This window comes from Sus scrofa, chromosome 7, assembly GCF_054392235.1.
Source record: "Sus scrofa isolate SSC_HxYL_T2T_F1_AM1 chromosome 7, Sscrofa_HxYL_maternal_Yorkshire_Landrace_v2.0, whole genome shotgun sequence".
Taxonomy (NCBI): Eukaryota; Metazoa; Chordata; class Mammalia; order Artiodactyla; family Suidae; genus Sus; species Sus scrofa.
In genome coordinates, this window is record NC_139389.1 from 127,839,813 (window position 1) to 127,862,508 (window position 22,696).

The window sequence follows — 22,696 nt, forward strand, 5'->3', positions numbered from 1 at the left end:
GCCGTGAGCTGTGGTGTAGGTTGCAGACGCGGCTCGGATCCCACGTTGCTGTGGCTCTGGCGTAGGCCGGTGGCTACAACTCCGATTCGACCCCTAGCCTGGGAACCTCCATATGCCGTGGGAGCGGCCCAAGAAATAGCAAAAAGACAAAAAAAAAAAAAAAAAAAAAAAAAAAAGTTATGGGTAGTTATAACAACATGAAAAAGTAAAAAATGTCATTGTACAACTATAAATGTAATACATTCATTGAGTAATAAAAAATAATAAAATAAAATAAAATATGAAAAAAATTTAAATGAAAAATTTTATTGAAGGAAAAAAAGAGAAAAAAAGAAAAATGATGGTGGTGATGTTTGTGCAACCCTGTGAATACACTAAAAGGCATTTTGAGTTGTACACTTTCAACAGGTGAACTGTATATTGTGACTTATATCTCAATAGAGCTATTTTTTAAAAAAAGAAACAAAATCCCCAAACCAAGAGAGTCATTCATACAGACCTATAGAAACAGCCATCCCTGTGAGAAACAAACACTCCCCCTGAGAAGCTCAGCACTTCATTTCAACCGCACTTGCTAAGTTAATTGTAAAATTATTTTTTACACTTGAGCAACAGGCCGTAATATTCATTTCCATTTCCCAGATGAGGACACGGAGATGGGGGAGTTTCGTGCTATGCCCAAGGTCCAAGTAGTTAAGAGATAAGGAGTCAAGTCCAAGACCATTGGACTTTTAACATCTGGACCTGCCCAGGGCTGAGCCAGGTGCAGGCTGCGGGCTATGAAGACGGTCTGTGTGGCCACAGACCCTGACTGAGGCTGTTACGTGCGCATACGGAGCAGCACAGGAGAAGCTCTCGGAACCTTGAGAATTGAGCAATGATTCTAATTAGGGATCCAACGAGAGGTTCAGGGCCAAGGTTAACAGGCTGGCTGAGACGTGCAGGGTGAGCAGGGTCTGGATAAGAAGACAAGAGGGAAAGGGCATAAGAAGCTGCTGGACCAGCAGGCACAAAAGCTGACAGGTGGACAAGAGCAAGGCCAAGTTCAGGCTGCAGCCTGGGCTTGGGAATCGTTAAAGGAAACTGTGTCAGAGAGGCAAGAGGGGAGCCTGAGCAGCACAGGATTCAAAGGGGCGTGTTGACTTAACTCTGTGGGTGCCGGGGAGCCAGCGGGGGTCTGTGAGCAAGGGAGTGGCATGTCCTGGTCAATGACAGCCCCACAAGCAAAGAGGGCAGTGTCTGACCAATTGTCTGGAACTAACACGGAGCTGTAAAGGCTTCAAGCGACCTGGCACCTTTGCTCATAGAACGCCTTGTAAAGTGCTATTTAATCCCAAGGCATCCTTTTTATTGGAAACCTGCACTTCAACAAACAAACCAGAGTTCACATCCAGGGAGTTTTCTCAACAGCTGACTAAACATGCAGCCTCCATTCCTCCCCACAGTGTCTGCACTCGCAGCTGTGCCCCGCCGCGCATGGCGCCAACGATTGGTGGGTAAGGAGGGTTCTGCCGGCTCCTACCCTGTCCCCACCCCCATCATCTGTGATGCTAGTAGATTGCCCTGGGTGGGAGTCATGGTCATCATGAGTCTTGACCTTTAGCTGTCAAAAGAGGCCCCTGCGGGTTGGGAAAATGTCACCCAAAGTTCCCATGTAGGAGGCTACCTGCTGTGTGGCAGGTGCTGGGCAGGTGTGGTTCATTCATTATCCACCAACCATCAAGGCAGGAGCGACGCTGCCACCTTACAGATGGGGAAAATGAAGCTCAGAGGAGCCGGCTCTCCTGCCCAGGTCAGACAGCTACTGTCTAAGCAAGCCCAGGACTGTCTGGTTCCAGCGCCCGTGCCATGCTGCAGAACTGCAGCTAAATGAGGAAGTGAGTCAGGAAAGCAAAAGGAGGGGGTTCCTTTTTGAGTCAGAACAGGATGTCCCATCCCACACCCGATTGATGTACCCCAGGCCAGGCCTCTGCAGGGAGTGCGCCTGAAATGGGGGACCAGCCGAGAGACAAGCCCAGCACGGGGTGACTACGTGGGCCTGGTGACGCCAGGCCTCTCGAGGTACGGCTTGAAATGAATCAGGCCACATGGGGACACCAAGCCCAGCTGCGGGGCCCTGGCCCGGGGTTTCCAGGAACTGACAGCTGAGAAAAACCCAGTTCAGTCTCATTTCTGTGTCTCTCTCTCACCATCACCCACCAGGCCAGGCGAAGATGAAGGATGTGCCTTCCGTGGACCTGAGGGAACAGGCCCGTCTCATCTTCTGAGAGGCAGCTACCGGCCTACGCCACAGCCACAGCAATGCCAGATCTGAGCCGCATCTGCGACCCACACCACAGCTCAAGGCAAGCCCAGATCCTTAACCCGCTGAGAGATGCCAGGGATCAAACCCACATCCTCATGGATACTAGTTGGGTGTGTTATCGCTGAGCCACGAAGGGAAGTCCCATCCCATCTTCTAACCTGGAACCACGCCGACTTCCCTCTGCTGCAGGGCTTGGGAGACGCTTATTTCATTTAATGACAAATCTTGTTTCCGTGCCCACTCTACACCAGACGCTGTGGTCCCAGAGGTGAACAGAACCGACCAGATCCCATGCCCTTGGCTGACCTGACAGCTCAGGCTCCCTTTCCTCTGCTGGAAGATGGACACAGCATCCAGCGTCTATTCAACACCCCTGCTCTCCCTCCCACCCCCAATCTCTACACTGCATCATCTCTCGACCTGAGACCCTCTGAAATCCCCCATGTGCAGCACTCGCTAAATTCATTTTTCAAAATGTCCCTGTGAGCCAGGGACATGAACCTGCCCCCCTACCCCCCACCGACAATGTGTGGGACCCCTGGGTTGGGCTTCGAGGAGCTCCATGAGCTCCCTGAAATCTCGTGCAGCATTTTGTGTGTACGCGTGCTCCTCTGGGGAGGCCTGTAGGTCGCATCTGGTTCCCAAAGCCCCCCTGACCAGGGCTACACGAAACCCATGTCGTGAATGATGCACATTTCTCATCGTGAACGACCCAGAATAGCCCCTGGGATGGAGGCCACCAATCACCCTGCACCATTTCCCTTTTGCTGGACAGTTATGTCACATTTCGGTTGTTGTTTTTCTCAATCCCACTAGAACATTTGCAAATGTATCACTGATTTACAATCGGCGCAAGCTCCGTCTCCCGCCGGCTGCAAAGCAGAGGCCCTGATGGACGCTTGTTATTATTCCGCCTAAATGGTATTTTTCTGACCAAGAGACATCCTTTTTCTCTTTAGCATCAGCAGCTGGCCTTCTTTTCAGGGCTGTTTTCCACAAAGAAACCAAGTGTGTGGTCACGTGGCCTAGCTGCTGGGCTTGTAAACCAGAGACCAACCAAATCTGGGTGCTGTGGGCGGTCGGTCAGGCCGGGCTGGGCTGGGCAGGGCGGGACTCACTCCTGGTGAGTCACTGTGCTGGACGCCCATCCGCAGGCACACGCAGTCACAGCCACAAAGGCCTGCCTCTTCTAGGATTCTTCCCAACAGCTGCTCAGAGCACACGGACCCTGGAGCCAGCCAGGCGAGCAGACTCAGATGTAACTTGGCTGCTGAAAAACCAGGCAGCCTTTGCCAAGGGAAACGAACGCCTCTGACTTCTCTTTCTGTAAAATGGGAGTAATAATAGTAATAGTACAGTAACAATAGTAATAATAGCAATGTAGTAACATACTACACTATTTTACTATTACTCTATTACTGTTCACTCTTACTATATTACTATTGTACTCTTACTAGTAAAGCAATCTGATCTAAGTAGGTTACATTGCTAGATGGTGCTGGTAAGCAGTCGGCGTTATCTCAGGGTTTTACATAAATATAAATTTGCACGTGACGTTCTACTGAGAAAAAAAAATGCCATTTAACTGTGCAGCAAAAAGGAAATGGTTAAGGTAAGTTGGTGACATCCATTCCGTAGACTCTCCTTGGCCATTTACACCAAGAAACAGGATATTCACACTATGGAATAATGCTGTGTCTGCAGGGAAAAAAGATCACGCTGTACACTCCTTCCAAGTGTCAAGAAATAGAGACACACTGGGCTCATGAGAAGAAATAGAATCACCCTAAGTGTCCACACGCAGAGGAACAGATAAAGAAGATGTGGTATACACACACACACACACACACACACACACACCCCGCACAAACACTGTTATATACTCAGCCATAAAAAGAGGGAAATAATGCTATTTGCAGCAACATGAAGTGAAGAAAGTCAGATGATATCACTTACATGTGGGATCTAAAATATGATACAAATGAACTTATTTACAAAACAGAAAAGATGCACAAACATAGAAAATGAATTTACAGTTACCAAAACGGGAAGGGGTGCGGGGAGGGGTAATTTAGAAGTTTGGAATTTGTAGAAACAAATCACTAAACATAAAATAGAGAAAAACAAAGACCTACTAGTATATAGCACAGGGAACTATATTCAATATCTCGTAATAAACTATAATGGAAAAGAACATGAAAAAGAACATAGAGAGATAATGCCTAATTCACCTTGCTGTACACCAGAAACTAAAACAACACTGAAAATCAACTATACTCCAATTACAAAAAAAAATGATCATGCGCAAAACTCTTTGCCCTCTAGACCAGGGGTTGACACTTTTTTCCGGAATGAGTCAGATAGTAAATATTTTAGGTTTGGCACGCCCACTGGTGCCTGTCACAGCTCTTCAAATCTGCAGTTGTAGCGCGAAGACAGCCATAGCCAGTATGTAAATGATGAGCCTGGCAGTGTTCCAGGAAAAGCTTGTTTACAAAATTGTGTGGCGTTTTGGACAGCGGGCTGCAGCTGCCAATCTGTGCTGTGAAAACTACAAAAACTGGGTCAAAAAAGATAAAGATTGAAAGGAACATTGGAAAAAGTAAAAAGTTTTCTTAGAGCATTGGAATCACATATATTTTTCTTTTCTTTTCTTTTCTTTTCTTTTCTTTTCCTTTCTTTTCCTTTCTTTTCTTTTCTTTTTAGGGCTGTACCTACAGCACACGGAAGCTCCCAGGCTAGAGGTTGAATCAGCATTGCAGCTGCCAGCTGACATCACAGACACAGCAAAGCAGGATCAGAGCCATGTCTGTGACCTCCACCGCAGCTTATGGCAACACAGGATCCTTAACCCACTGAGCAAGGCCAAGGATCAAACCCGCATCCTCATGGATACTAGTCAGGCTCTTAACCCACTAAGCCACAGTGGGAACTCCCATAGGTACATTTCTTAAATGTCAGTTTCTTTTTTTCTTTTCTTTTTTTTTTTTTTTGTCTTTTTGTCTTTTTGCTATTTCTTGGGCCGCTCCCGCGGCATATGGAGGTTCCCAAGCTAAGGGTCCAATCGGAGCTGCAGCCACCGGCCTACGCCAGAGCCACAACAACGCTGGATCCGAGCCGTGTCTGCAACCTACACCACAGCTCACGGCAACGCCGGATCGTTAACCCACTGAGCAAGGGCAGGGACCGAACCCGCAACCTCACGGTTCCTAGTCGGATTCGTTAACCACTGCGCCACAATGGGAACTCCAAATGTCAGTTTCTTTAAGGTGGTAGTGGCAATTAACAAAAAAATTAGAGGACTTTAAAGCTGCATACATTCCAATAACAAATGAAGAGATTTCACAGTTCCATTAGATTTTAAAATTAGGAAGCCCAGCTTTCACATTACGCTCTAAAGAAAAGGTAGTCTGTGAAGTATAGCCAGTGTGGGACTGAATCTGGCTTCTCCATCGAATAGCTATGTGACCCTGAGCAAGTGTATTAACCTCTCTGTTCCTCAGTTTCCTTGTTTGTAAAGTGAGGATACCAATGGCACCAAGAAGCATGCAAGGGCCTGGCAGGGAGCCTGGCGTACACCAGGCCCTCGATACAAAGACGGGCCTCTCAGACCCACCGAAGCCAGATCTTGCCGACCCAGGGTCTGTGTCATGGCTGGAATAAGACAGAGTAGAAAACCCAGCACACTTTACTTCCCAGCTTAAAAAAAAAAAAAAAAGCGCTCCCGTGGTTTTCAGGTTTGGTTTATCTAAGGACACAGAACAAGTCGAACCCTACTCTTATTAAATAAATGAACCCCAGCAGTGAGAACAGTCTAAGGCAGGCAGAGTTTGTTCCAAATGGGAGTGTGGGGAGCAAGTGAGTTTCCAGCGCTGTGCTTGCTGAACCGATGGGGAGACCCACGGCCCCGCAGAGCCAAATCCACGCCCGGGTCCAGGGTCGCAGGCACCAGAGAGCTTCAACTTGCCTCCGGTCTCGCAGGAGGCAGAGACCAGAGTTCTCTCTCTTTGGCAGAAAGGGGCAGTTAGGTTCAGAGTCAAAGGTCCATCTGACTCAATCCCTCCACAGCTCCATGGCCTGCCCCTGAGAAAGTCCACAAAGCGTACTGGGGCAGTGGCCGTCCTTCTCCACCCACCTCTGCAGGTTTACCTCCCACCTCTTCCCACCTCTTCTTCCTGAGCCAGACCTCCCCAGGGCTCCCAGTACACACCAAGTGGCTTCTCCCCTCAATGCTCTTCTTTGCCTGCCTGCATTCACTCATCAGTGCTAGCATCACCGCCTCCAGGAAGTCCTCCAGGATTTTTCAGGGGGTAATGGCTAGGAACCAACATTTTTAAGCACCTACTAGGTGTCAGTTCCTGTATTAGGTGCTTACACACACTACCTCATTGAGGTCTCCCTTTTCCAATTAAAATAGAAATGATTGCCTTCTCTTTTTTTCCTGTCTTTTAGGGCTGTACCCATAGCATATAAAGATTCTCAGGCTAGGGGTCAAATCAGAGCAGTAGCCGCTGGCCTATACCACAGCCACAGCAACTGGGGATCCGAGCCGCTTCTGTGATCTACACCACAGCTTGCGGCAATGCCGGATTCCTAACCCACTGAGCGAGGCCAGAGATCGAACCTGTGTCCTCATGGATACTAGTCAGATTTGTTTCCACTGAGCCACGAAGGGAACTCCGGCCTTCTTTTTATAGGTGAAGAAGTCAAGGTCCAAAGTGGTTACGTGACCTGCCTGAGGTCACACGGAAGGTAATCCTGCTGACTTGTCTCCCAAGAGTCCCCCGGCCGAGTCCAAGGGGCGCCCCCGGCAGAGTCCAAGGGGCGCAAAACCATCTCCCTTCTGCCAAAGCTGCAAGTAGCGTCCACCGAGCTACCCAAGAGCCCATCCTCTGAGTCACAGAAGGCCCTGCCTTGTATCTGGAGGCCTCAGAGCACCCCTAAGGCCTCCCCCCTGGAGCCTTCGCCTCCTTGGAGTCCAAGGTCAATGGTTAACAGGCCGTGTAGATTATAATTAGCACATGCCCGTTCCTGCCAGGGCTTCGAGACGCCAGGTTTACGATGTGCCTGTGTGAAGCCAAGGGCACCGGCCTGGGGACTGACTTGTTCCTGGCTCTCCAGGGGTGGCAACATGACGGTGTCACCAGCAGGGGTGAGCCATGTCCTTTACAGATGCAGAGGTGCCTCCCCGAGCCCCCTGGGCCTCAGCACCAGGGGCCACCTGCATTCAGGCAGCAAAGAGAAGCCGTGTGGGGCTCTGGGGAGCAGCATGTTTTCTGGGCACAGGGCACCTGGCCCTGCTGGATGCTACCCCATCCCTCCCCAAAGGGCCTGTGTCTGGGGGTGAGCTCCCCATCAGTCACAGTGGACAATACCCCACTGTTGCGTGCAGCCTGGAAGCTGACCAAGCACTGTCACCCTCCTTCTCCCCCTTGACCTAATGGCAGGGGGGCGTATCCCTTTCCCCCTGGAGGGACCTGGGCTCCCCAGCCATCACTTAGGGGAGCCCGAGCCCTCCTGCTACTGCCTGGCAAGGTCACCCACCCACTGGGGGAGAGGGGCAGCCAGCACGTGAGCCCCATTCTTTGCAATCTGGTCCCAGGGGGCCAGGGGCGCAGACACACCCTGGGCCTCCCACACCAGGCACCAACACCACGTGACCTTCAAAAATGTGTTTTCTGCCTTCTCTTGCACAATACTGGCTTTAATGGATTTCCTCGCAGGGACTTTGCACGACAGGCAAATGCCACCCTCCCCGAGTTGGCCACACTCAACAGCGGGGCTGCCACCACCCAGGGGAAGGTATGTGCTGGCTGCGTCCAGGGGAAGGGAGCCACATGTGCTGGGCCTGAATCACTTCCCCTCCAGGGAGCTGTGGCCTCCGCCTCGGCCTGCCAGCACCTGGCAAGGACTCGGACGCCTGCCTTCTCCTTTGCATCGCCTTCAGCACACTGGACCTTCGGATTCGGTCTGTTGACTTATTGCTTGTTCATTGGATCTAGATGCTTCTAGAACCGTTTAGAATGTAAGTTCTATCAGAGCAAAGATTTTGTTAGTCATATCCACTGCTCCTGCCCCTGTGCCTAGGACAGTGCCTAGCCTGCAGCAGGCCCTCGGCCAGAAGTTGGCAAGTGAATGACTCTTTGCTCTATGCAGTCAGCGCCATTCATCTGCTCAAGAAAGCTGTACAGCACCTCCAGGCGCCAAGGGCAGCAGAGCAAATACTAAGCTGGGACCTTCCCTGGAGGGGGTCACCGCTGGGGGCAGGGGGCAGAAGCATGAACAGAGCAAGCCCGTCAAGGAGTTAAGGTTTGGCTCAGAGGGGACACATGTGGTCAGGGACTGTCAAGGCAGGGAAGGGCATGTAGGAGAGGGAACAGCATGTGCAAAGTAGCAAAGCATGAACCAGCACCTGAGTAATTTGGCAGAGGCCCTCACCCCTCATTCCTTCATCCTCCAGCGTTTACTAAATGTTCTGTGCTTGGGGACAGGCAGGAGCTGGCCCGAGGATAGGGTGGTTTCTGCCATCCTGTGCTCACAGACTTGGGGGACAGCAGAGTCACGGATTCTTCATGCAATCAAGTCTGAGGGGGCACTGAGCCTCAAGGGGCCCCCTCTTTCAGGTCCATCATGACCCAGCCTGCCCAGTGCCACAGCCGGGGTGGCAGGACTCTGCCTGACTAGGGTGACCAACTGGTCCCGATTTGCCTGGGGCTTTCCCATTTTAGCCCCCAAATCCCACGTCCCAGGAGACCCCTTCATCTTGGTCACACTTACTTCCACCTTCTCTCCCCTCTGCACAACCCTCCCTGCCTTCTGATCCCCCCACCACCACCCAATCTCTGAGCCACTCACCTGCGGGGCTGGGCTTCCAGGAGCCCTCTGTGTCAGGGGGCAGGGAGGGGGGCAGCTTTTTCTCAGGTAACAGAGAGGGAGACGCTCCAGGTTATAAAGGGCACAGTGATGGGTGAGTCTACAGGCTGTGTGCCCTCCCTTCTCTGATAAAGTCTTCGGACAAGCACAGGGGCTGCAGCAAACATGGGCTCAGCCCACTGTCCCAGCTGGCAATCAGCCATGGAAGCTGCGCAGGCTCTCGATCCCTTGTCTGAGCTTTATCTCCCGAGGCCTCCCCGAGCCAAGGTCAGGCTTCCTCCCCAGCCTCCCTTTGTGCATTCAGAGCAGGCCCCTTGCAGGCCACCAACAGGTGCGGGCTGGGCTCAAGCAGCAGGCAGCCAATGGTGACCTTTTCATTTCCATGGGACAGAGAGAAAACCAGGCATAAAACTGGGCAGGAACTCACTACTTATTTCCCAAGACCCTCATGATTCCATTCTTCAAAAGCAGCAGCCTTGAATCCTGTCTTCTAGAACCTTCCTCACTAGCCCTGGAGAGACTCACACCACAGATGCTCTCTCCCAAGAGGACTCAGAAAGTCTTGCCTGGGTGTCTGTTTTCAGGCTGAGGCTCCTAATTCAGAACTCCAGGCAAGGCAACCAAGTTCCTGCTAAGATAGTCACAGAAACCTCTCAGCCTGATACCTCCCCAAGGTGCCGAGGGCTGTGAGGTCCCCCAGATATTGCTGGTGTCCCTCCGAATCTGAGCCTGGCTTTTAAGGGAAAGATGCGGAGCTCCCTGGTGGTCTAGTGGTTAAGGATCCAGCATTGTCACTGCAGTGGCATGGGTTCGATCCATCGTCTGAGAACTTCTGCATGCTGCAGGCACAGCCAAATAAATAAATAAATAAAGCGGAAGATGCTAATGATTAAGTTACCTCCCTCCCCAAGTCCCCAGAGAAACTGGATTTCTTCTCCACTCTTGCCACCTGCAAGAGCATCGACTAGAAAAGGCGAGGTCTTTTATCACGGTCTTCTAACTCTACCATTTATTATTAGCTTGTGTCCTTGGACAAGCTTGGTAATTTCTCTGGGTTGCCTTCTCCATAAAATGCTAGATAAGATCTACTGTGCAGGGCTGCTGGACAAAGGGAGAAGGCATCTCCAGCCACCTGTACCCTTGAACTCCATGGAAGTGAGAGGGAACGACTAATAACCCTCAGGAAGGGTGTGCTGTGTGCCAGGTCTGACTTAAGTTTCGCATTGCTTATTTCAATGACACGGTCAATTACTGCCTCTACAGATAAACAAAATGAGGCTCAGAGAAGCTAAATCCCTGTCCAAGGTTCCCCAGCCAGCCCAGAACCAGTGTTCTCCCCAGTTTCCGCCCCTCTTCACCACCAGACCCAACATTTGCTGATAAGTGAACTAAGTAATGAACACCAGGCTTTCTTTGAAACAGCAGGCACAAGATTGAGAACTGTCTCAGAACTCTATTTTTTTGGCCGCACCCACAGCATGTGTCAGTTTCCAGGTCAGGGATCAAACCCGCACCACGGCAGTAACCAGAGTCACAGCAGTGACAACGCCGGATCCTTAACCCACTGAGCCACCAGGGAACTCCAGAATTCCATTTTTAAGAGCCAACATGATTAAAACAGTGTCACGTCTGCAAGGCTTACCCTCCACCACAGAGAACACGCTGGAACAGGGGGCCGCAAAACCACAGTCCCCTGCCTGTTTCTGCACAGCTCTCTAACTAAGAGTGATGTTTACATTTTTAAATGGTTGGAACAACTCAAAAGAAGAGTTATCTTTCATGACAGGTGAACATTACACGAAAGACAAATTCCACTGTCCCCAAGTAGTTTTATCGGAACATAGGCAGCCCATTCATTTCCAGAGTCTACAGCTGCTTTCTGGGTACAACGGGAGAAATGAATGACAGAGACAGAGACCATATGGCCCCTGAAACCAAGAATATTTGCCATCTGTCCCTTTACAGAAGAAGTTTGCTGACCTCTGTTCTATCAGCTCAAGGGAAACAGCTCATCCCAGCCCTACCTATCAGCACAGCATTCTTCCAGGTCTGGGAATCCAGAAGATTCCCTACTATTCTTTCAGCAAAAGCACGCAGTCCCTGATATCCAGAATGGGCTGGCCAGGCCACGTTTTCTAAAGGCTGAGAGCTGTGGAGTTCCCATTGTGGCTCATTGGTAATGAACCTGACTAGTATGCATGAAGACATGGGTTGGATCCCTGGCTTTGCTCAGTGGGCTAAGGTTCTGGTGTTGCCGTGAGCTGTGGTGTACGTCACAGACCTGGCTCAGACCTGGCGTTGCTGTGTCTATGGCTGTGGTGTAGGCTGGCAGCTGTAGCTCTGATTGGACCCCTAGCCTGGGAACCTCCATATGCCGCAGGTGCGGCCCTAATAAGACAAAATAAATCATTAAAGGCTGAGAACTGTGTCTTCATCAGGGTTTTTCCTCTGGAGTCCCCCTTCCTTAGAGACACAGGTGGTGGCTGCCATTAAGCTTTTTTAAGATACTGAAACCCCCACCAGGTGGAAAAAGTGAACTCTATGATGAGCAGATGTTAGCCACGACATAGCTGCCACAATTCTGGGAACGGAGTTCAAGAAAATGGGAACAAATGGACCCTGGAACTAAAGATTAACTGTACTTACAGCAACCAAGATGGTGCTGCCCAGGCCATCACAGGGCTGATTTCAAGATGGCTGTTGGCGCTGTCTGTGCTGTTCAGCACAGAAGCACCCCAACCCCAGCCCAGGCACACCTGAAACTCCCCTTTAAAAGCTCCTGCCCCTGCAGAAGATCTAAACAGACAATTCTCTGATGAAGACATACAGATGGCCAAAAAACACATGAAAAGATGTTCAGCGTCACTCATCATTAGAGAAATGCACATCAAAACCACCATGAGGTACCACCTACACCAGCCAGAACGGCCATCATCAAAAAGTCTACAAACAATAAGTGCCGGAGAGGGTGTGGAGAAAAGGGAACCCCATTACACTGTTGGTAGGAATGTAAATTGGTGCAACCACTGTGGAAAACAGTATGGAGATTCCTCAGAAAACTAAAACTATAGCTACCATTTGACCCAGCAATCCCACTCCTGGGCATCTATCCAGGGAAAACTACGACTCGCAAAGACACATGTACTCCACTGTTCACTGCAGCACTATATGCAATAGCCAAGACATGGAAACAACCTAAATGTCCATCAACAGAGGAGTGGATCAAGAAGATGTGGTACATATACATAATGGAATATTACTCAGCCATCAAAAGGAAAGAAATACGGGCATTTGCAGCAACATGGATGGACCTAGAAATTATCATGCTAAGTGAAGTCAGTCAGACAATGAGACACCAACATCAAATGCTATCACTTACATGTGGAATCTAAAAAAAGGACATGATGAACTTCTTTGCAGAACAGATGCTGACTCACAGATTTTCAAAAACTTATGGTTTCCAAAGGAGACAGGTTGGGGGTGGGGGGATGCGCTGAGGGTTTGGGATGGAAATGCTGTAAAATTTGGTTGTGATGATTGTTGTACACCTATAAATGTAATAAAATTCATTTAGTAATTGAAAAAAAAAAAAGGCAGGGAGTTCCCGTCGTGGCGCAGTAGTTAACAAACCCGACTAGGAATCATGAGGTTGTGGGTTCGATCCCTGGGCTTGCTCAGTGGGTTAAGGATCCAGCATTGCCATGAGCTGTGGTGTAGGTTGCAGATGCAGCTTGGATCCCGTGTTGCTGTGGCTCTGGCGTAGGCCAGCGGCTACAGCTCCGATTGGACCCCTAGCCTGGGAACCCCCATATGTCATAGGAGCAGCCCTAGAAAGGGCAAAAAAAAAAAAAAAAAAAGACAAAAAAAGAAGGCAGATGGGCAAATTAGGAAAATACCAAATCTTCTGGCATCTTGATCTTGGACTTCCTAGCCTCCAAAAATGTGAGAAGTAAATGTTTGTTTCTTAAGCAAAAAAAAAAAAGTCTAAGATCTAACTGTTCTTTGCACAGGGAGACAGGTGACACCTTGGTCTGTGGGCTAAACTAGCAATTAACAACCCCTTCTTTCCAGGCTCTCCCAGCGGGGGCTTGAGGTTTATGACACGTGTTCACACATCCCCAGTGGGGGGAGGAGGTTAGTGCGTGTCCCCCACTTTACAGAGAAGGGAACCGAAGTCCAGAAAGACGAAGTTAAAGGGTGCTTCCTGGGGCCCCTTACAGCATCCTGAGCTTTGCTGTCTCTAAGCCATCATGCCTGGGATGGGACAGTCTATGTAAAGCACCCAAATCCCCCACCAGACTCCCCCCACTCAAAGCAGGGACAGGACAAGTCCAGCTCAGTCAGCCCTGTCGAAGGAATACAGTTGCCCAAGGAGTGAAGCTTTCAGCGCGGAAGGACCCAGATCCCAGCCGCAAACATGTGCTGCTATGGCTCTGGCAGCAAATCGGCTCCAGCCAGGAGCTGCTTCCTGCAGGAACAAGTGGGGCGGGGCGGGGGGGGCCTCCCCTCCTCATCAGGGGAGCACACCCACAAGCAGAGACCCAAGCCTTCAAGTGGCTTTTACCCCGAAGGCAGCGGGAACCAGAGACATTACACGGTGGAATTTTTAAAGAATCCATTTTCTAAAATTATTTCCGAGCAAAGTTGAGCACGAAAGCAACAAACAGATAAACAGGCAAATTATGGAAACCAGCTCCATCACTGACCGATGCCGGGTAAAGGAATTTACCCTGGCAACCCCAGCTGGCTCATGCCCAACCTACAACGCCGGCTTGTGGTCACTAAGCTCTCGATGAGCAAGCCGCAGGTGGGGCTCCTTGGGTCTAAAGTGGAAAAGGGTGTGGGCAGGGCAGGGCCCTCTGGCCACACAGAGAGGGTTTCCTTTGAGGACTGACCTGTAAGAGCTTTCGGGGGCTGCAGAGAAAGAACTAGAAGCCTGGTATGGAGACCTGAGTGCTTGGTCCGGCTCAGGGCACTCGCCGCACTGAAGGCGGAGGCAGGCTGCTGGTTACCTGCATGAACTCTGTTCAGGACACCCGAGTTCAGTTCCTCACTCCGCGGTTAACTAGCTGAGGACAGGTTTGCTAACCTCACTGTAAATGGAAGTAACAGAGCCCATGTCACCGAGTCGCTGTGAGGATAAAGGGAGGAAAGGCAGGGAGCCTTCAGGACCTTCGGGAGAGATGCTAGCTGACATGGTACCCAAGGAATCTTCCATGGCAGCCCGATCTGGCAGTGTAGACACTGATACATTCCTTTGCTCATCCATTCATTCCTTCACGCTGTAAATACAGGTTGAGCAGCTCCTAGGGCCAGGATGCTCTGGGGACAGGGAAAGAAATCTCACCCTCATGGAGTTTGTGTTCTAGCCGGAGATGAGTGATACAGTCAATGGTAAATAACTCAGATAAGCTCAGGTGAGGATAGGTGCTAGAGGGACAATGAGACGGGGAGATAGGACAGGGCGTGGTGGCCGGGTGGGGGCTTGGGGCTTAATCCTTAGAGCAAGGAGGAGCCAGATAAGCGGGAAAGGACCAGCCTAAGTGACCTGGCCCCTCCTGGTGGGGGACATGTGCAGACAAGAGCAGCCAGACTGAAGGTCACCAAACACCTACAGTGAGGCTGAGGTTCTGGGAGGAGAGGAAACATCCAGACTTCCAGGCACCTTAGAGATCTCCTAATTCCAACCTCCCATTTTAAAGGGCAGGAAAAGGAGACCGGCCGGCGGGGCGAAGGTCAAATGAGTCTGTGGAACGAAGCAAGGGCTCCTCCCGTCATTGTCGAAAGGCCATCTCTTTGCACCAAGAGGCTACTCCAGTGAGTCAGCCTGCTACGTTATTTTCGCAAATGTCACTCGGGAGGGGCTCAGCCCTTTCCAGATCTCAAATAAGACTTTTGACCTAGAGTTCAGCCAGAGACAGAAGCCCACCCTGTTCCATCCGAGCTGTGCTGATGACGGGGGGACTAACCCAGTAACCCAGCCCAGCCCCCCCCATCTTCCTCGAGCAACCACCCCAGATTGTGTTACACCCCAGACTTTTAGGGAAGGTTGTTGGAGGGGAATGGGTACTGACACTGTCTCAGGTCCCGGATGGGCTCCAAGTCACCTAAGAGACTTGGGCCAGTCTTTTCTGTCTGTGCAGACTCAGTTTACCCCAAAGGTAAAATGACAGGCTCCAATGAGAGCATCTCTGCAGCTCCAATTCGACCCCTAGCCCGGGAACGTCCATATGCTGAAGGTGCAACCATTAAAAAAAAAAAAAAAAAAAAAAAAGGAAGAAATATTTTGGAGTGATGGTTGGTTCTCACATTCTCTTACTCTCCTCTTCAACCACCATTCCAAAATATTTTTCTTACTTTTTCTTTAACAGCTGCACCTGCGGCATATGGAGGTTCCCAGGCTAGGGGTCGAATCAGAGCTGCAGATGCCATCCTATACCACAGCACACAGCCACACCAGATCCAAGCTGCCTCTGTGCCCTACACTGCAGATGTGGCAACAGCGGATCCTGAACCCACTGAGCGAGGCCAGGGATCGAACCTGCATCCTCATGGATACTAGTTGGGGTCTTAACCTACAGAGCCACGAGGGGAACTCCCAAACTCTTGAACATTGCACACACCATCTCTCCAGGCACATACAGCAAGGGCCTGTTTCCTAGTCCCTGAAGGCTCCCTTACTTGTGTAAAATTCTCTCTCACTGGGTCCACCCATCAGCTCGGCCCTATGGGGAGGTATCACCAGCCCCATCAGACAAATGAAGCAGGTTCACAGTACTGCCTCTGGCCCCGGGCCACAGAGCAGGGCTGCCCCTGGCCCCAGGCCCCCAACACCCAACTGAGCATGTGCACAGGGGCACAATGGCTCCCTCCCTCCGTGCCCACCGAGCCTGAGAAAACCACCGCCTGAAGTGACAGTCCTGGGACACCCACCCTTTGGGTCCTGTTGGATGGGAAGACAGCTTTGCAGAGGATAGGACACCTTTGATTTGGGCAAAGGGAAGGTGGCCAGGAGTCAGAGTGAGCCCTGCAGGCACCAGGGCCAAAAATGGGCTGGGCTTACCCCCATTCTCAGTGCCCTGCAGTCCTTGTCACCAACAAAGCAAGCCCCGTGGAGAGGGGGGAAGCCTGGCGCTTAGAGCCTTCAGCATTCAGAGCTTCCAGGATGTGACAGCCCACCAGGCTGGGCCACCACGGGCTTGGCTTCTGGGGAGGGAAGGCTGTGCCCACACACCGCACACTTAAGACAGTTGTCGTCTCTCAGTTCTCCCTCTGGGTGAAACTCCTGGCCCACCACTTACGCGCCATGGGATTTGGGGCGAGATGGTTAACCCCTCTGAACCTGTTGCCCCATCTAAAAATGAAATGGGGAGCACCGCATCCATGACACTAGCTTGCTTTGCTAACTTATAAATCTATCGAGCATGCCCTGCGGAGGAGGAGGAGTCAGAGGAGACCCAGGAGGGCTTCCAGGAGGAAGGGAGGGTCTAGGTACTGCTTGTCTATCTCCTTTGACGATGCTTCTATCGTGCAAGTTGTAGTTCCCTTCTCCTTTTTTTTTTTTTTTTCATTTTGGCCACACCCACCACATGAGGAAGTTCCTGGGCAGGGGATCAAACCCATGCCACAGCTGTAACCAGAGCCACAGCAGTGACAACCCAGATCCTCACCTCCCTGCGCCACCAGGGAACTCCCTCTTCTGATTTTTTTAAAAAATTAAAATGATTCCATTTAGTCTCAGGGGTACTACTACTTCCCCGCCTGTTCCGAGGAAGAGGGAGCCCGGCCCTTGCAATTGTAGTAGCACAGGTGTGGTGGGCGGTGTCCTCAGAGTCACACAGGTGTGGCGGCACAGGGCAGACAGTTTTCTCTAACTCTGCACGTCATGTTTCCTCGGCTGTAAAACCACAGGATTGGTCCAGGGGACCTGGGATTCCTCCCAGCTCAGACAGGTCCATATTCTCTGATTCAGAAGCATAAATCATGAGGCCAGGACTTTAAAAAATCCTGTTGGTAATCTGAGATGGTAGCGTGTGAAAGTCATTTTCTCATTGTATGACTTCAGAAGAGGGAGAAGACTTCTCTTGAATGAGAAACCACGTGTCTGTTATACAACAGGATTTGCGTTTGTTTTATTTTTTAAATCCAGCCAGATTAGCATTTGAATCTGTGGGAAGAGTGTGATTTTCTAAGAGAGCTTTGTGAGCATGCTCTGTATGATCTTCCAATTGTATTAGTACGTCAGAGTTAATGTGTCCATATGATGGGATGCACATTGTATTACATTATACATATTATATTTATGTGTTATATACATTGGACATATACGTATTTCTTATTTGTAAGAAATGAAGTATAAAAGTATCTTAGGAGTTCCCTGGTGGCTCAGCGAGTTCAGCATCCAGTGTTGTCATTTCACTGCTGTGGCGCAGGTTTGATCCCTGGCCTGACGACTTTCACATGCCACGGGAGAGGCCAAAAAACACCAATTTTTTTTTTTTCTTTTTTGGCCGCCCCAAGGTATATGGAGTTCCCAGGTGAGGGATCAGATGGAAGCCACGACTATAACCTACACAGCAGCTGTGGCAACCCTGGATCCTAAACCCACGGAGTGAGGCCAGGGATCAAATCCGCATCCTCAGAGACACTATGTTGGGTTCTTAACCTACTGAGTCACAATGGGAGCTCCAATGCTGGATCCTTTAAAGCACCATGCCAGGCGGGGATAGAACCTGCATCCTGGCGCTGCAGAGGTGCCACTGATCCCATTACGCCACAGTGGGAACTAAAAACTCTTTTTAAATGATGCCCATGGAGCCTATGACCCCACAGAGAGTGCAGCAGGCTGATCCTATACCCTCTCACTTAGCAAAGATAACCACCCTGATTTTGCATTATCGTTCCCTTGGTTTTTTTTTTTTTTTTAAACCTGCTCAAATTTGTGAACCAGGATCTATGTCTGGAGGTGTGCATGAAACATACCTGTACTTGCAATTTACAAGGTGACCTCCCTTGCAGCGCCGCCCCCCTCCCCATCCCCCAACCCCAGCCATGACCCTCTGAATCCCAATCTCCTCTCCCCAAAACCTGAGATGATACTGGACTTTTACGTAAGGTAATCACCTTCTTGCTTTTTGCCATCATTTTATATCTCAGGTGCATATCACTAAACAACGCGCTGTTCCTGCGCTTGTGTTTTTGAGCTTCCTCATTTCCTGAGCGGCTCTCTGCCTTCCCCCTGAGTCTTTCAAAGTATTTCAGGGAAGGTGGGATTCCCTTTGCCAAATCTGGAGCCTAGAAATCCAGGCAAGAGGTGGTGCAGGCCACACTACATTGTCACAATTACACTAGGAGGACTGGTAATGAGAAAAACCATGCTGGCGCCTCTTTCTGGTGTGGCCCCGCCCCATGCTGGGTGTTCTGCTGAGCACTGTCCCTCGATCAGTCACAGCAACCCTCCAGGGAGGTGCGGGGCCTCTAAACTCTGTTTTAGAGATGACAAAGTCGGGGCTTCAGCTTCCTAGCTGCTCATTCCCAGAGGTTTCATCTCTAAGACTTTCTTTCTTTTTTCTTTTTACAGCCACAGCCACGGCATATGGAAGTTCCCGAACTAGGGGTCGCATTGGAGCTGCAGCTACCAGCCTACACCTCAGCAATCCCGGATCCGAGCCGCGTGTGCAACCTATGCCACAGCTTGTAGCAACGTCGGGTCCTTAACCCACTAAGGACCCAACGTCAGGTCCCCCATCCCTAAGTCCTGAAGCCAAGATTTCTTAAGGGGTGGGCACGTCCCCGACTCCCAGGTTCCTCTCCTGGTGACACAGTTGGGCTACTTTTAGATGTTAAAGGGGGAAAATATGCTTGGACTCCACTTCTTCCAGCCAATGCCGACATCTAATGATGACTGGGTCCTGCCTCACCAGTACCGTTCTCCTGATAATTAACATATAACGCGGTCCCTGAGTCGTCTGAGAGGCTCTGTAGAGGCATGAAGAGCATTGTCAAATGCCGTGGGTCCATGTCCTAACTCCACGACTCCCGGCCTCTGAATTGCTCTCCTCCATTGTACCCAGGCCGACAGTGGCAGCCTTGCCTAAGGTCACCTAGGAGGTGAGAGACAGGGGATGCTCCACCGCAGGCCCCTCTCAAAAATCTCTCCCCTGGGGTCAAGGACCAGCCTTCAGTCCCAGAAAGAGCCCAGAGCGAGAGGATGCAAAGCCACCCACCACTTGACAGGCATGGGGACATCAAGGCTGGGGGCGGGGAGGCGGAACTGAGAGGGAGGACACTCAGGTGTCCCAACCAGACCCCGTCACCCCAAACTGTGACAGCTGCTCCCACATGCGGAGCCTGACACCACACAGAGTGCGGTTCATGGGCCGTCCCACGTCATTCTCAGGGCAAGTCCTAGGGTCATCGCCTTTCCGGGGGAAGGAAACTGAAGCTCTGAAAGGCGAAGTGACTTTTCCTTGGTCTCACAGCTGGGAAAAGGCTGTATGGCACGGCTGGTCTGACCTGGCCACCCCCATCTCTAACGGCTGAGCAACACTGGAGGGCCCCATGCCTGCTGGACTCCCGGGGGCTCCAGGGTGCTTTGGAGGTTGTGCTGGAACTGCCCACTCCAGCCTCCCCAGAATGGAGGTCACCCCACCATCAAGCCAAGGTCCCCCAACAGCCCTACCCCATCACAAGGCAGAGTGGCCACCCAGGCAGGACATGTCGGAGGCTGCAGGAGAATGTGGTTGGTTCCCATGGAGACAGAAGGGAACTGCAACTTCCCCCTGAAGAGTGCCTCAGGGGTAGAGGCCAGCGCGCATCCTGGGGCAGAAACCTGAGCCACCAGCAAATCCTCAAGTCCCCTCCCCAGGACCCCTAGCAAGAGAGGAATGAGTTCCTAAAATAAGCCTCCCTGGCCCACACCCACTCCAGCTGCCCTCTGAGGGGCCTCTCAGCCATAAAGGACGCCCCGGGGCCAGCAGGCTTGGCACAGCTGTGGCGTCTGCCCCAGCGCGGTCCCGCCTGCGGAATGTGCAGACCCACACGTGTCCGAGGGCCCGCTGGGGCACAGTTTCAGGAAACAGTGCAAAACAGCCTGTAGGCACAGCCCTCTGCCTCCCCGCTCCTGACCCCTGATAGCGGTTGGCAGTCCCAGCGGAGCAGGAGGCACGGCTGGACCCTTCAGGAGTCAAGTTCAGTTCTTGGCTGTGTGGCTCTGGGCAAAACACTCCCTCTCTCTGGACCTGTTTCCCCGCTGCTGCGGATGAAGGAGGCTGTCCTGTCAAGCTCAGAAGGGCAGCGATTTTGCGACATGCTCCCTTCTCCCCACTGTCCCCTCTTTCCCTCGTTCATGTGAGATGAGGGATGCCCGCTGGACGCATCAGGCTCCCCGACTGGCAGCCCTTGGCTGTATCCTTCACTAGTGCCATGAGGAAGCTGGGAGAGGGCCCAGGGCAGCCTTGGGCCAGAGCTTCAGGGCCAAAGTAGTAAAATCGTAACATTCGTTATCACCCAGCCCAGTGGAGTCCCCTGTCTTAAGAGCCCTGAAGCGGAGGTCAGTGGGTTTTGAGAGCACTCACTGCTCCTGGGTTGACCAACGGCCAGGTCCACCAGGTCCACTGTTTGCAGCCAAGTTCTGAAGTTTGTAAGGGGAGTCAGCATCCATATGGGGCCCCCTCAGGCCCCGCAGGAGATTTTCGGCCTCACCACCACGACCTTTAGAGACGTGGATGAGGCTCAGAGAGGGCGAGAAGCTTGCCCAAGGCTGCACAGCCAGAGACGGGTTCTAAATGAAACTGACGCTGCCTGCGGATGCGACTTCCTCTTGCTACAGAGAGCTCTGAGCCCTCAGGCACTACGGAGCAAGCTCGTGGTCGCCAGGAGGGGGTACTCCTGCCGGTGTTTACTGCCCCAGCCGGGGACACGCGGCGGCGCTAGCCCGCATGACTGGTCCGCTCGTCCCAAGAGGAGGCAGAGCGAAGACTCGAGGCGGTGCCCGTTAGGGACGCGCTGCCCGGGGCTTATGGGCTTTTTCTTGGGGACTGTACCCGCCGGGCTGGGGAGCGGAAAGGCTCGGGGATTTTGCACACTGCAAGGAACTGTTGGGTTTAAACTAAAAATACCCGCCCGCCCGCAGCTGTCACTCCAGGGCCCCCGCCCCCGGCGCGCCTCCCCAGGTCCCCTTGACTTTCGGCGACTCCGATCCCCAGGGGACGTGCCAGGGCTGGGCGGGGGACTGAGGACCCGACCCTCCCAGCCCCCGGCCCGGCCACCCAGCCCCGGCACCCAGCCCCGAGCCACTTACCCGGCCGGGAGCGTGCGGGAGCGCGGCGCCGCGGGCAGTGCTGGCCGAGCCGCCCTCCTCCTCCCTGCGTCCCGGGCGGCTCCGGAGCGGGGCGGGGCCGGGGCGGGGCCCGGACACTCGCCCCCGCCCCGCCCAGTCCCCTCCGGACCCGCCGCGGGAGCCGCCCCGGGCCCCGCCACCTCGGCGGGTGGGAGAAGGACGATCCTGGCTCTGCCCTCTTGGCAAAGGGCCGAGGAGCCCGGCCTCAGCCCGGTGGGCACCCCATCGCGGACCCCCTCCCCCGGGGCAGGGGGGGAGCGCTGTCGTGGGGGCTCCGCACCCTCACCCCTGTCACCCCTGGCCCCGGGCCCACAACTGCCCTCTCCGCTCAGTAGCTTCCCCGAGCCTCGGCACCCCCCCCCGCGCCTGCCTCGGCCCGGGTCTCATCCTCGGGGATGGCACGGAGCTGCCTCTACTCAGGGGGAAGTTGGATCTGGGGAGTTCCTCTGTGTGTCCCGCCTTGGGGAGGGGGCTAGGGGCCTGGAGGGTCTTGCCCTCTCAGAGCCCAAGTGGGGACAAAAGAAGGGGCACCCTTCCCGGAGGCGCGAAATCCAAGGAGGAAGTGACACCTATCAGCCAGCCTGAGAGTGGAGGCGCCCCATCCGGCCCCTCCCACCCCACAGTCCCCGGAGCCACCACGCAAGGCATCTTCAGGCCCCAGGCTCGGATGGGAGATCCCCAGGATGCCAAGCGGAGGACATGGGGGCGGAGGGTGAGTCACGAGGAATGTGGATCCCACCTATAATCAACCGCCCACCAACCCAAGGGCCAAGAATGTGCCTGCCCTCCTCGTCCCCGCGCACCCCGCCCCCCAGCGGACACTTCCTCCCACGCGTCCTCAACCCCTGATCGGGGGATTCCACCAACTCTTTAACCTTACAGCTGAAAATTTAAATGTGAGCTGCCTCTGCCTTTGTCCTCCCAGCCCATTCAGGCCTTGGACTACCCGCCACCACAGCGCTGAGCTTTGCCCGCGTAATTACAGGTTTGCATGATCGGTTCCGCCTCCTTTGGATGGGGCTGGGAGCCTCACGAAGGCTACAACTTGCAGAACTCTGTACCACGTGGACTCCGCTCTTCACAATTTAGCTGTGGTTACGCCCATTTTGCAGATAAGGAGTGAAGTAGCTGCTCCAAATCTCCAGCAACCCGGAGGGTGCTTTCCTCTTTGGTTCCTT

The 22,696-nt window shown here is 52.6% G+C and overlaps 1 protein-coding gene and 1 long non-coding RNA gene across 22 annotated transcripts in view; one reads left to right on the forward strand and one right to left on the reverse strand.

Annotated features, from left to right (window-relative positions):
* Positions 1–21,543, reverse strand: part of SYNE3 (spectrin repeat containing nuclear envelope family member 3) — a 109,648-nt gene extending 88,105 nt beyond the window's left edge. For 18 of the 21 annotated variants that reach the window (XR_014811329.1, XR_014811330.1, XR_014811328.1 and 15 more), the window contains exon 1: positions 21,480–21,543. The gene's annotated coding sequence lies outside the window, so the exon portion shown is untranslated. Of the gene's footprint in view, positions 1–9,160; positions 9,227–21,479 lie in introns of those variants that run through there. The other 3 variants (XR_014811333.1, XR_014811332.1, XM_084970131.1) reach the window with 1 other exon arrangement.
* Positions 434–8,093, forward strand: LOC146401905 (uncharacterized). Its single transcript, XR_014811341.1, has 2 exons — positions 434–5,265; positions 5,565–8,093. It is a non-coding gene; the product is annotated as an uncharacterized LOC146401905 (long non-coding RNA).
* Positions 21,544–22,696: the final 1,153 nt, after the last annotated feature.